Genomic DNA, 11,095 nt, shown 5'->3' with positions numbered 1-11,095 from the left:
TTTTATACTACTTCAAAAGAACCAGAAGCAATGGTCTTTTTAACAATGTTAGAGCAACATTATCAGTATCAGTACAGATGTGTGATTCTTAATAAAAAAAATCCATTCACTGTTGTTAAGGGAGAAAATATAATTAGAATGTTTAGTCCAGGTAATATGATGGATTCTCAACAAAAGAAGTTGATTTAAGGTAGTGCCTATAAAATTTGAAAACTAAAGTCATCTTTCTGTATTCTTTTACCATCTGCCATGAAATTGCATCAGTCTTTTTCAGAAAAAAAGCGGGCATGAATAAATCTAAGTTCACTGGGAAAAGAGTTTGTGTTTATGACAGTGCCCAGCGTGCTCCTATTGCTTAATAAATGTCAGATCTGATGGATAATATTCATTTAGATGTTACATGGCTGCTTTTATATTTCCCATTGCAAGGCTTTGAGTTATAGACAGAGCTGTTAAATGTCCTTATTCTAATCTAATTTCACAATACCTAATTATGGTAGCTCAACATTTCAGCTAAAATGTCTTAGTACTGGGGAATTGTTACTCATTTTTTCATTGGTATGTACATGAGTTTAACACACATTTATTGCGACCTATTATGAGGTAGACACACAGAGGTATATGAGGTACAATCCCCAATTTTCAACAGCATTCAAATCTTATGGAAGAAAGATATAAAAGTAATTGACTATATGAATTAATAAAGTCAATGAATTAATATTATTTTGGAGCATGCTTTTAAAAAAATTTCTACTCTGCTTCTCTCATCTTTTAATACTATGACTTTCTCTTTGTTTTTAATTTTACAATTTTTTTCTCATACTATATTTTTATCTTGTTGTAATACATTGTTCCCTGTGAGTCACATACAAATCCTGTTTTGGAACAAGTTTAGGAATGTTAAATAAAAATTGGATTAATAAATAAAGAATAATCATATGCAATTGTGTCTACTAATGCGCTGTAAGTGAAAAAATAAGCAATTTATTCTGTCCATTATGACTGAGGAAGCTTGCATAAAATAAATAATCCTTGAGATATATTCAAGGATGAATAGAATTCCACGTTAAATGGATAACCAAAATAGATGTTACCAGTTCCTTAGCTGTGAGCCTCAATTTTTTTAACAACCGTATTATCTTTTTTCAGTTTACAATTTAGTAAAGTTTCTTGAAATAATAAATCTTAACACATAGCTTTTTTTGGTCTGTTTTTGTAATGTCCATTTTTAACACAAACACCACTAAACAGTAGAGCACCCTCAAGGAAGAGGAAGAGGAAAAGAATGCTTACAAATTTAGTTATGGAAAAGAATGCTTGCAAAGTTAGTAAGGGAAAGAATGCTTGCAAAGTTCGTAACCAACTGCTTAGTTTTTCCTCATGGTGAAGAATGAGGAGAAACAGCCTATTCAAGGTGTGAAAAAATAAAAATAATTTTTAACTTTTCATAATTTTTTTGTTCTTCTATGCTTATAAAGCCAATATCAGACATGTTTTTTTCACTCAATTCACTTTCTATGTGGAGCACACATTTTTAAAAGTGCATATAATACTAATATTATAAGTTCAATATTAGAAGCTCCATCATTTTTTTTTCCATGGAAACAAAAAAAAAAAGAAAGAAAGAAGAAAAAAAATTAATACTGACTATGAGTTCCTATAAGGTGTATCCTCCGCAATTTGTGTCTCTTGCATTCTGGATTCCTACCATGCTTTTGATTCCTTGAAAATATCATACTCTTTTTTGAGTCAGGGATAAGTGAGAGTTTTTAATAAAACACAGTACTCACACAATTAACTCCTGCTATCTAATTGTGCCCAACTTTCCTTAGCTGCAAAATATGGACAAACAGTATCTACCTCAGAGAGTTATGAAGAGAAGGTCAATAATATAAGAAAAACACATAGACTTCATTCTCACAGCAAATGTTCAATAAACCTTGTCATGCATTCAGTGTTCTGAGATTAAATATTAATATTGCCTAAAAACATTCTGTGGTTATCACCAGATTAAAATGCATAATTTTATCACAACTTCCCAGGTTGGTACATTTTATAATTACTTGTTTTGTGCAACTCTTTCTTTATCCTTCAATTGTTAGACTCATGGAGACTTGAGCTCAATGAGAGATATGTACCAAATGATAGAGCTATTGCCCAAGGATAGACCACTAATAACAATGTTTCTATCATTCATTAATATATCACCCGTGTGGCCCTATGCACTTAATAATTGATTCTTGTCTTTATCAATGGATACTGGAATAAATAAAATAAAGAATGTGTTTTTACTCTTACATTTTTAAGATGATTTATTTCATTAGTATTTTTATCCACTTAAGACATGGACAGTATGATTGGACCTCAGATTTACAGATAGGATTTCCAACCTTATTCTATAAGTAATTCCAACATTAAAGTTTTGAAAAAACACCTAAAAGAATTTTTTCTTACTGTCTTAATTGTAATAATGTATTCTTATATAATACATTACCTCTAATTAGACTATAATTTTTTTTTTTTTCATTTTTAATTTTTTGAGTTGGAGTCTCACCAGTCACCCAGACTAGAGTGCAGTGGCCGCTCCCGGCCACTGCAGCCTCGACCTACTGGGCTCCGGCGATCCTTCCGCCTCAGCCTTATAAGTAGTTGGAACTACAGGTGCGCACTACCACGCCCAGCTAATTTTTTTTTTATTTATTGTAGAGATGAGGTCTCGCCAAGTTGCCCGGTCGAGTCTCGAACCCACGGGATCAGGCAATTCACTCACCTCGGCCTCCCATAGCGCGGGATTACAAACTGAGCCACCGAGCCCGGCCAGTAAATTTCTTACGTGTAGTTGAAGTCAAACTGAAAATACCTATAGAGGAAGTCCTTCACTAGAAGGACTAGAATTCATTTTTTAAATATGAAACTACTAGAGAAATTCTAGGAGGAAACAGGGTCAAGATTTTTGTATTTATTTTAGTTTCAACTGAATATACAATCTTTATAAAGTAGTTAAGATCCCTAAGATCAAATTAAAATATAGATAAAATAATATATATTTTTAAAAGATGAGCTAAAATATACCTGGAATATGGCAATGAGAAAAATTTTTTTAAATGTAAGTTTCCTGTTTAAATAAAACTAGAGGCCGGTCTTGGTGACTCAACCTGTAATTCCAGCACTTCGGGAGGCTGAGGAGAGGGGATTGCCTGAGCCCGAGAGGTTCGAGAATAGTCAGGGCAACTTGTCGAGACCTTGTCTCTATAATAAATAAAAAATTAGCCGGGCACGGAAGCGCTTGCCTATAGTTCTGGCTACTTGGAAGGCTGAGGTGGAAGGATTGCCGGAGCCCAATAGGTCGACTCTGGTAGTGGTCGTGAGTGTGCCATGGCACTCCAGCCTGGGTGACAGAGTGAGACTCCAACTCAAAAAAATAAAAAATAAAATAAAACTAGAATGTGACTATTGCTATAGTTTTAGGAATACAGTGTGAGAAATTTTAGAGAAGGAATTTACTTGTACAATAGTAAGCATAGCAAAAAATACATTCAATTTAAGATGTCTTATAGTGTGAAAGTTGGAATTTTGACACACATATGGAGGTGGGAAATATTCCGGGATCTTTAAATTTATTATGATTTTGAATGAGAAAATAATATGGGTTGTATTTAAACTACAGTCTGGTTTAGTAAGCAGTTTAATGATAGAGATGTATCGAATGACAGAACTGGTACCCATGGATAGCCCATTAATAGCAATTAGCAAATGGCTTTTGTTTTCAAGTATTATATAGCAAATGTGCCAGCACCTGAAGAACCAATAAGAAAATTCCTCAATATTCTATTTGTTTCAGTCTTCTAGCTGTCTGTTGGTATGTACATCATGATAATGTGCTTATTTTATAATAATTGAGCAATTTTCTCTGCTTGTTGGGTTTCTTAATTTCTTTTTATCCCCCAAGAAAACATTGGCTATATTAACTTTGCTTCTTTCTTCAAACTATTTTGGAATGAATTCAATACACAGACTAAGTTGTTTTTGTTTATTTGTCATAATTACATGCTTTAAGATAAAGAGATGCTAATATGCCAACAGGAAATCTTTGAGTGAAAATTACAAAGTTAGAACAAAAAAGCAATCAGATGATCAAATGTCATTTTTAGTTTTGATGATCCAGGAGAAACAAAGTGAAGATATCATAAATGCAGGTGTTTTTATTTCAATGATTACAAATTGAGAAAATGTTGAAGCCAGATGGCAATTTTTTTTCAGAATAATTAAAGAACTAAAATAATTTTAAATACTATGAATACTCTACTTTGACAATAAAAACCTGATGTGAAGTCTTTTCAAACTGAAATAAGAAAATATAGCAGATGAGTATATAGAAAATCATAATATGGAAAAGCTACATTTGCATTTAGTCCAATATTATGTCCAGACATTAAAATTAGTACAAAGGAGATGCAGAGTAAAACAAACATAAATTTACTAGTATACTTTGAAGATAATTTTAATATTTGATCCTTATATATGTTATTTTATTCAGTCCAAAGAATGGCTAGGATTAAATGTATTTACATTAGATAAAATCTCTCTCATTTTTCCACACATCCCCTTTAATCCTTCTTGACCATATGCTGATAATTCAACTCCTGACATGCTGTTGTACCCTTCAGTTTTCACCAAACTGTCTTATGTAGTACTATGTTAGAATCTCTTCTATGTATACATTTTCTTAGCATCCTGTGTCTCTATATGATAATAATGCAATAAAATGGAATAATCCACGAATACAAATTTGAAGCATAATATATTATTTTTCCAGTAAAACAAAATACCTTTTCTTAAGTGGACTGCAAGTTAGCAAAACTTCCCTGGCCTGAATAATGCTGAATATATATAAATATATATTGAACTCTCAGGAAATTAAGGATAAAGAGATAATTTTAGTGTTCATGAAAATAAATTTTCTTTTCCCCTGTAATAATGGATAGAGTATCTATAGAAGGAACAACTCCCAGGGCAGAAGAAACAGGGCAAATGAAAATCTGAGACAAGAAAACACAAGATGTCTAAAATAAATGTACTTTGTTTGTTACTAACAGAACATGGTTCACTTGGGAGGGTTGTTTTAGATAGTGAGAAAAGAGATACTATTTAGGGTAGCTGAAACTGGAAGGGATGTCTATTCAGCAATTATTTATAGAACTCTGAACAGCTGAAAGAAGTGACACAATTTTAGTGTTGATGGAGTAATTGCTAGATTACAGTAACTATCAGATCATGGCTGAGTTCTAGTCAGTATCATATAAGTAGAAGACATATTCAATGTTTCCAAGATATATTTACAAAGTGACTTTTCATATAGGCTCCTCAATGGTCTTTCACTTTATGTGATGACTTAGCCATGAAATAAAGATGGCAGAACCATAAGATGGAAATAGCTTTGTTCCTCAGTCACTTCTTGAAAGATATCTGACTTATTAGTTTTTTTTTGTTTTTATTTTTGTTTTTTGAGTTGGAGTCTCACTCCGTCACCCAGACTGGAGTGCAGTGGCATGCTCAAGGTCACCCCAGTGTCCATTGGCTGGTTCGGGCGATCCTTCCACCTAAGTCTTCCAAGTAGCCGAAACTACAGGTGCGCACTACCATGCCCAGCTAATTTTTTTTTTTTTTTTAATTGTAGAGATGAGGTCTTGCCAAGTTGCCCAGGCTGTTCTCGAACCCATGGGCTCGGGCAATCCCCTCACCTCGGTCTCCCAAAGTGCTGGGATTACAGACTTAAGCCACTGACTGCGCCAGGCCGAGTTTTTTTTTTTTTTTTAAAGATTTGTATTAATCTAAGCAACTAAGATTTTAAGTATTTATTCCATTAATTAACCTTATCCTAATGAATACAATGCAGCAATATTTGACATTTATTGCCAAATGAAAGACTAGGTGTGTATATCATTCAAGGTGAAGATATATACAGGCAGAATAGACCTAGACAAATCCCAGATTTAGAGCTGGCAAAAGGGAGGGGAAAAAAGAGAGAGAGACACACACAAAAAGGAAGAATAAAAATCTGATAAAATAAATTTTCTTAGAATCCTAGGTAATTTCATATCAAGAAAGAGGACAGCTGATATATCTCCTAGCTGTATCTTACTAGATTATTTATTAAGCAGACCTGTAATCAACAGATATTTGCTATTTGAATTTTACAGAATGGTAAAAGAGCCTGGGAATCATATTCTACCCGTCCATTTCTGTCGATATGTAATCTTTATTTAAGGTACAGATTTAACTTAGAAATAAAGACTATATTTCATTATCTTACAAGATACTGTGTCCAATAAACATTTGGCAGAGGCAGAATGTTTCAAGTGAAGAGTTTTATGAATAGTACTACTCGTTCCTTTCATTTGCAAAGTAGTTTAAAGCTCTAAAACCTTTTCCATATATATTTCATTTGAATCTTCCTAAAAATATAATGGGTATCCCAATTATTATGTAACTACCCTCTCCAAAATTTAGTGGCTTAAAACAAAACAATTTTTTATTCTGCTTACAAATCTAGAATCTAAGTACAACCCATTGGGGACAAGTCAACTCAGTTTTATGAGGCATCAAGTGAAATGACCAGAAACACTGCAGGGGCTGAAATCGTGTAAAGGATCATTCACTAAATGACTGGCATTTGGTTCTAAATGACAGCTGAGACCTTAGCTGAAGTTTTCTGGAATACACACACAAGTTTTTACATGTGACTGTTTGGCTTCCTCACAGAATGGATTCAGGGTTACAAGAACAAGAATCCTGACAGAGAAACCCAGGTGGATGCTCTGTTATCTTTGATAACATAGCCTCAAAAGTCACATGCCATCTTCAAACTCCTGCCCTGGTTCAAGGGGAAGAGGTAGAGTCTTTCTTGATAAAAGAACGGCAAAGCTCTAAAAGAGCACATGAGACGGAAGAAGTTATTGCAACTGTTTTTTAAAAAGTCACCATCTAAATGAGATAGACACTTAGGGAAATTTAGTCTTAAATTATTTACGTTATTGACTCAGGATTGAATAGCAAATAGGAAAGCTGAAGTTTAAATAAAGTCTCTTTCCTCCAAGGGAAGTATTGTTTCCTGTGTATCAAAGCCACTTGATGCAATGGCAATGACATCTATGTAAATATCTAGAGTCAAATATAATCTTGATGTGTCAGTACCATTAACTCAAAGTTGTACTATGAGAAATCTCCAAACTTCACGCAATATACTTATGTAACAAATGCTCACACATACCCTGAAGTTTTAAATGTGTAGAATGTTGTACTAAATACAAATATATAAGATAAAATTCAATGAGAAATTAAGCAAATAGTTTTACAGGTATTAAAAAATCAACGTAATTATTTTATGGTCATATTTTACACATCCTTTTATAGAAATCATAGGCAGTAATCAATTGAACAAATGAATTTACATTAGATTAAAAACACTATATTATTAATGCAATTCTTAGGATGATTTTAATTTTAGGTTTTAAAATTAGAAATTTTTTCAACTCTTCGGTGTACAGACCTCACATTTTATGGCATTCTAAATGAAGTTTTGTACATTGATTCCCAATGTTTCTTCTCTAACATTTTCTTCACAGGTGATGAGCCCACCATCTACCTGGTCTTCCGATGCAGACTGCTCACATTCATTTAACATCTTTTTTGGCTATTCCTGTCCCTCCATATGCACATATTTGACTAGTCAAGAATATGACTTTTTCCATTTCTTAAATATCGCTCAAATTATCCAAGATATCTCTATTCCTCATGTAATTACTTAAAATCAATTTTTTCTCTGTATCTGGAATATTTTGCCTGTTCCTTGTCGCCTGTCATAGCATTTACCCTTTTCTTGCATTATCCAAACTATTACTAACGGGAAAGTGATCTTAAAAGAAAAATATGATTCTTATGATTCGTCTATATTTTTTTAACTAATTGCAAAGAATATGAAGTCTCAAGTATATAGAACTGTAAAGTCACAATAGTCATACTACAGGCACCACAACACCCACATGAGTCTACAGTTTGACAAACATTGGAACAATGAACTGCATAAACTCTGTCGAATAATTTTCATTCTAATTTTGTCTAATATTCCTGTTTCACAACAACTGGCATTTATTGAGGATCACTAACTTGCCCAAGGAAATACAGACTCAAATAAGCAAGCCTGTATATTCAAGTTCATATTTGGTCAGTTCCAACAAATCCCTACACATTTTAGCAACAATAAATCTTTTTGTATCCTTAAGAATGCAAAACACTTTTCACGTGTTTTGCCTTTATTTAGAATGCAAGATAAGTTTTCAGTGGAAAATGTTCACGATTTATCAATACTAGATAAAATACCATCTTATTATAAGAAAATTTCCCAACATACTAAAGGAATTATTAGAATTATTTCTAATAATAGACTTATTGATGATTTTTAGATGCCCCAAACTTGTAAAGTTTCATAGGTGTTTATTTAATCCTGTCAACTACTCTATGATATGATATAAAGGTGATTATTATACTTGGATGTTTAAAGATAAGTGAAATTTATCTATGAGTGCCTGAGTGGCAGAAACTGACTGGCCCAAAGTTACAAAGCAAGTTCATTTAGAATTAACTATGAGTCCACACATGTTTTTCTTAACTTGCATAATTTTTGTGAGCATTTATAAGCTAATTTGCATGAAAGAGTCAATGAGTACTTGACAAATAAAGGATTTCATTTTATTTTATACTATTATGCTATGATAAACAGGCAGACAGACAGATGGGCAGATAGATAGATAGATGATAGGTGCATTTCAACTAGTCAGTTTTGCATCATCGTCAGAGAATTTCTATTTCCATATTGCTAAATATGTATAAAAATTTAGTGCAGAATCTAGAACATAGAATGTGTTCTTCCAAAAATGTTTGTTGAAGTCTCTTTTTTCCCCTAAAGCAGTTATATCTTTCTCCAGCAATTTGAAAAGGAACATAATTTCCTGATTTTTATATATTTTATTCAAGGTCTGAGTATACATGTAAAATATGTTTTCTATGTATTTTCATTAGTCAGGCACTGATTTTTAAAAATATTTTGGTAAGCAGTGGTGAAAACAAGATTCTGGTGAAATTCTGATAGCTGTCAGGATGCCATGTACAGTATTTGTACAAAATATTAATTTCATTGAATATATGGATATATCACTGAAATAAATGAAGTCTTTACAATAGATTCTGAATGCCAGCTAGATCAGTGGTTGCACTTGTTGAAATTTTCAAGATCAGTAAGCAAATGGTTTTTAGATATAGGAAAAAGGTGTTGGAAAAGATTGAGCATTCATTCACATTTGATGGATAGAAGCAGGTATCAAGACATCCTAATGTGAGAGAATTATGTTTAAAAAATTCTCAGATATCGAGAGCTGTTCTGAAACTGCTCTTCTTTTCTTCCTACTCCTACTACCAAGGGAAAAAAAAAAAAGTGCTGTTCTGCTTGAGGCTCCGAAAATGACTGAGTTTAGAAGTACTTTTTTTATTATTTTAAATTATTCAAGACACCTTTTACCTTCTTCCCATTTTGCATACAAGGGAGCACAGCAACCGTTTTCTACAATGTTTCCTCTTGCACAATTTCAAATCTTCAGGGCTTGCAGAAACAAGAGCTGAATCTGTCAGTAAAAATAGCCGCGCCACCTACCTTCTTCCCATATTCCAGTACAAGCCGAGTTACTGACAATATATAAATTCCTTAAGATGTGGAGACTTAATTTTTGTGCCAGGTGTTCCTGCATTCAAAGTATACCTGGATAACTGTACTACCTAACTTTAGTCATGAGTTTGCCGATGAATTAAAATTAAGGATAGCAAGCCTGCCTATAGGATCCATAGAGCCCCGTTCTGGACTTATAATTATGTGCATTACATTAAAAACAAGGTGCTTTACTTTCATTTTTCTTACCAGACGATAATATCCAATGAAGAGTGGGACATTATGAACAAATTATTGGGAGATTGCCAGGACTGAGTAGTCTGCTTTGAAAATACTTGTTGATTAAAATTTTGTTGAAAAAATATTTTTTCTGAATGAATGTACGAGTGACTGATATAGTATTTTCTTCTAGTTCTATACATATGAATACCCATGCTTCCAAATAAGCAAAATTTGCGTATTTATATACACATTTGCATATTGCATATTTACATATTTTAAAGTATTAAGTGAGTTAAAAATACCTAAGGAACATAGGACAGTGTCTTATGAATAGAATGGGATACATAAATGTTTTCTGTTGTTATAGAATTGTTTTATGGCATCATTAAAGAGATAGGTTAGCTATGGGCTCATTGGCAAAACAGACTCTTAGGAAGAAATGAGGAAAACATAAATATTATCCCAGAGGCAACAATAATGTAGAAAATGACTAAATTCACTAGAGTATGTAGCAATAAGCTATATACATAAGAAATCAGTACAGTTTATGTTTAATTTTGAATTTTACATCTTTAAACAAAAGGTAAACTAGCTGTCTTAAAAAAAATGCTAGCATGCCTGGGTTGTTATCTCTCCTAATGCTAAGAAACTTACTTAAAAGAGACAAAACTGAAACATTGATACAAGTGGACAAACAAGAAACATAAAATTTTTATAAAATGTCTATTATGAGTTACTGCTTATATTAAAGATTAATAAACACTGACATATGTATTTTCAGTGGTTTTTCAGGGAAATGAGATACTTGAGTAAAATATATTGAGTTCAGTATTTTGTCTTTCCTACTTTGGGACAACTATCAAATATGTTTCATAAAATTATGGTGATAATAAAATAGTTTATCTTCATATAACTACTTGGACAAAAAAAATCTAAAATAGACATCTTTAAAAAAAATGTCCAATAAATTAAATAGCAAAAAACCTTTTAACATTGGTACTTCACTCAGAAAAGAGATTTGGTAAGTACAATGAGAAACCTGAAATTAAGATGCAGCATTAAGTACTTCCTTGATAACTTTGAACTTCACTGAGCCTCAAAGGAAGAACAACCATTTTTTCTGCTCTTAAAAGATAAGCCCCTCTCCCTACCCAG

This window comes from Carlito syrichta, unplaced genomic scaffold, assembly GCF_000164805.1.
Source record: "Carlito syrichta isolate Samal-C Ts95f unplaced genomic scaffold, Tarsius_syrichta-2.0.1 Scaffold288003, whole genome shotgun sequence".
Classification (NCBI taxonomy): domain Eukaryota; kingdom Metazoa; phylum Chordata; class Mammalia; order Primates; family Tarsiidae; genus Carlito; species Carlito syrichta.
Note: the sequence above shows the minus strand (reverse complement) of the source record.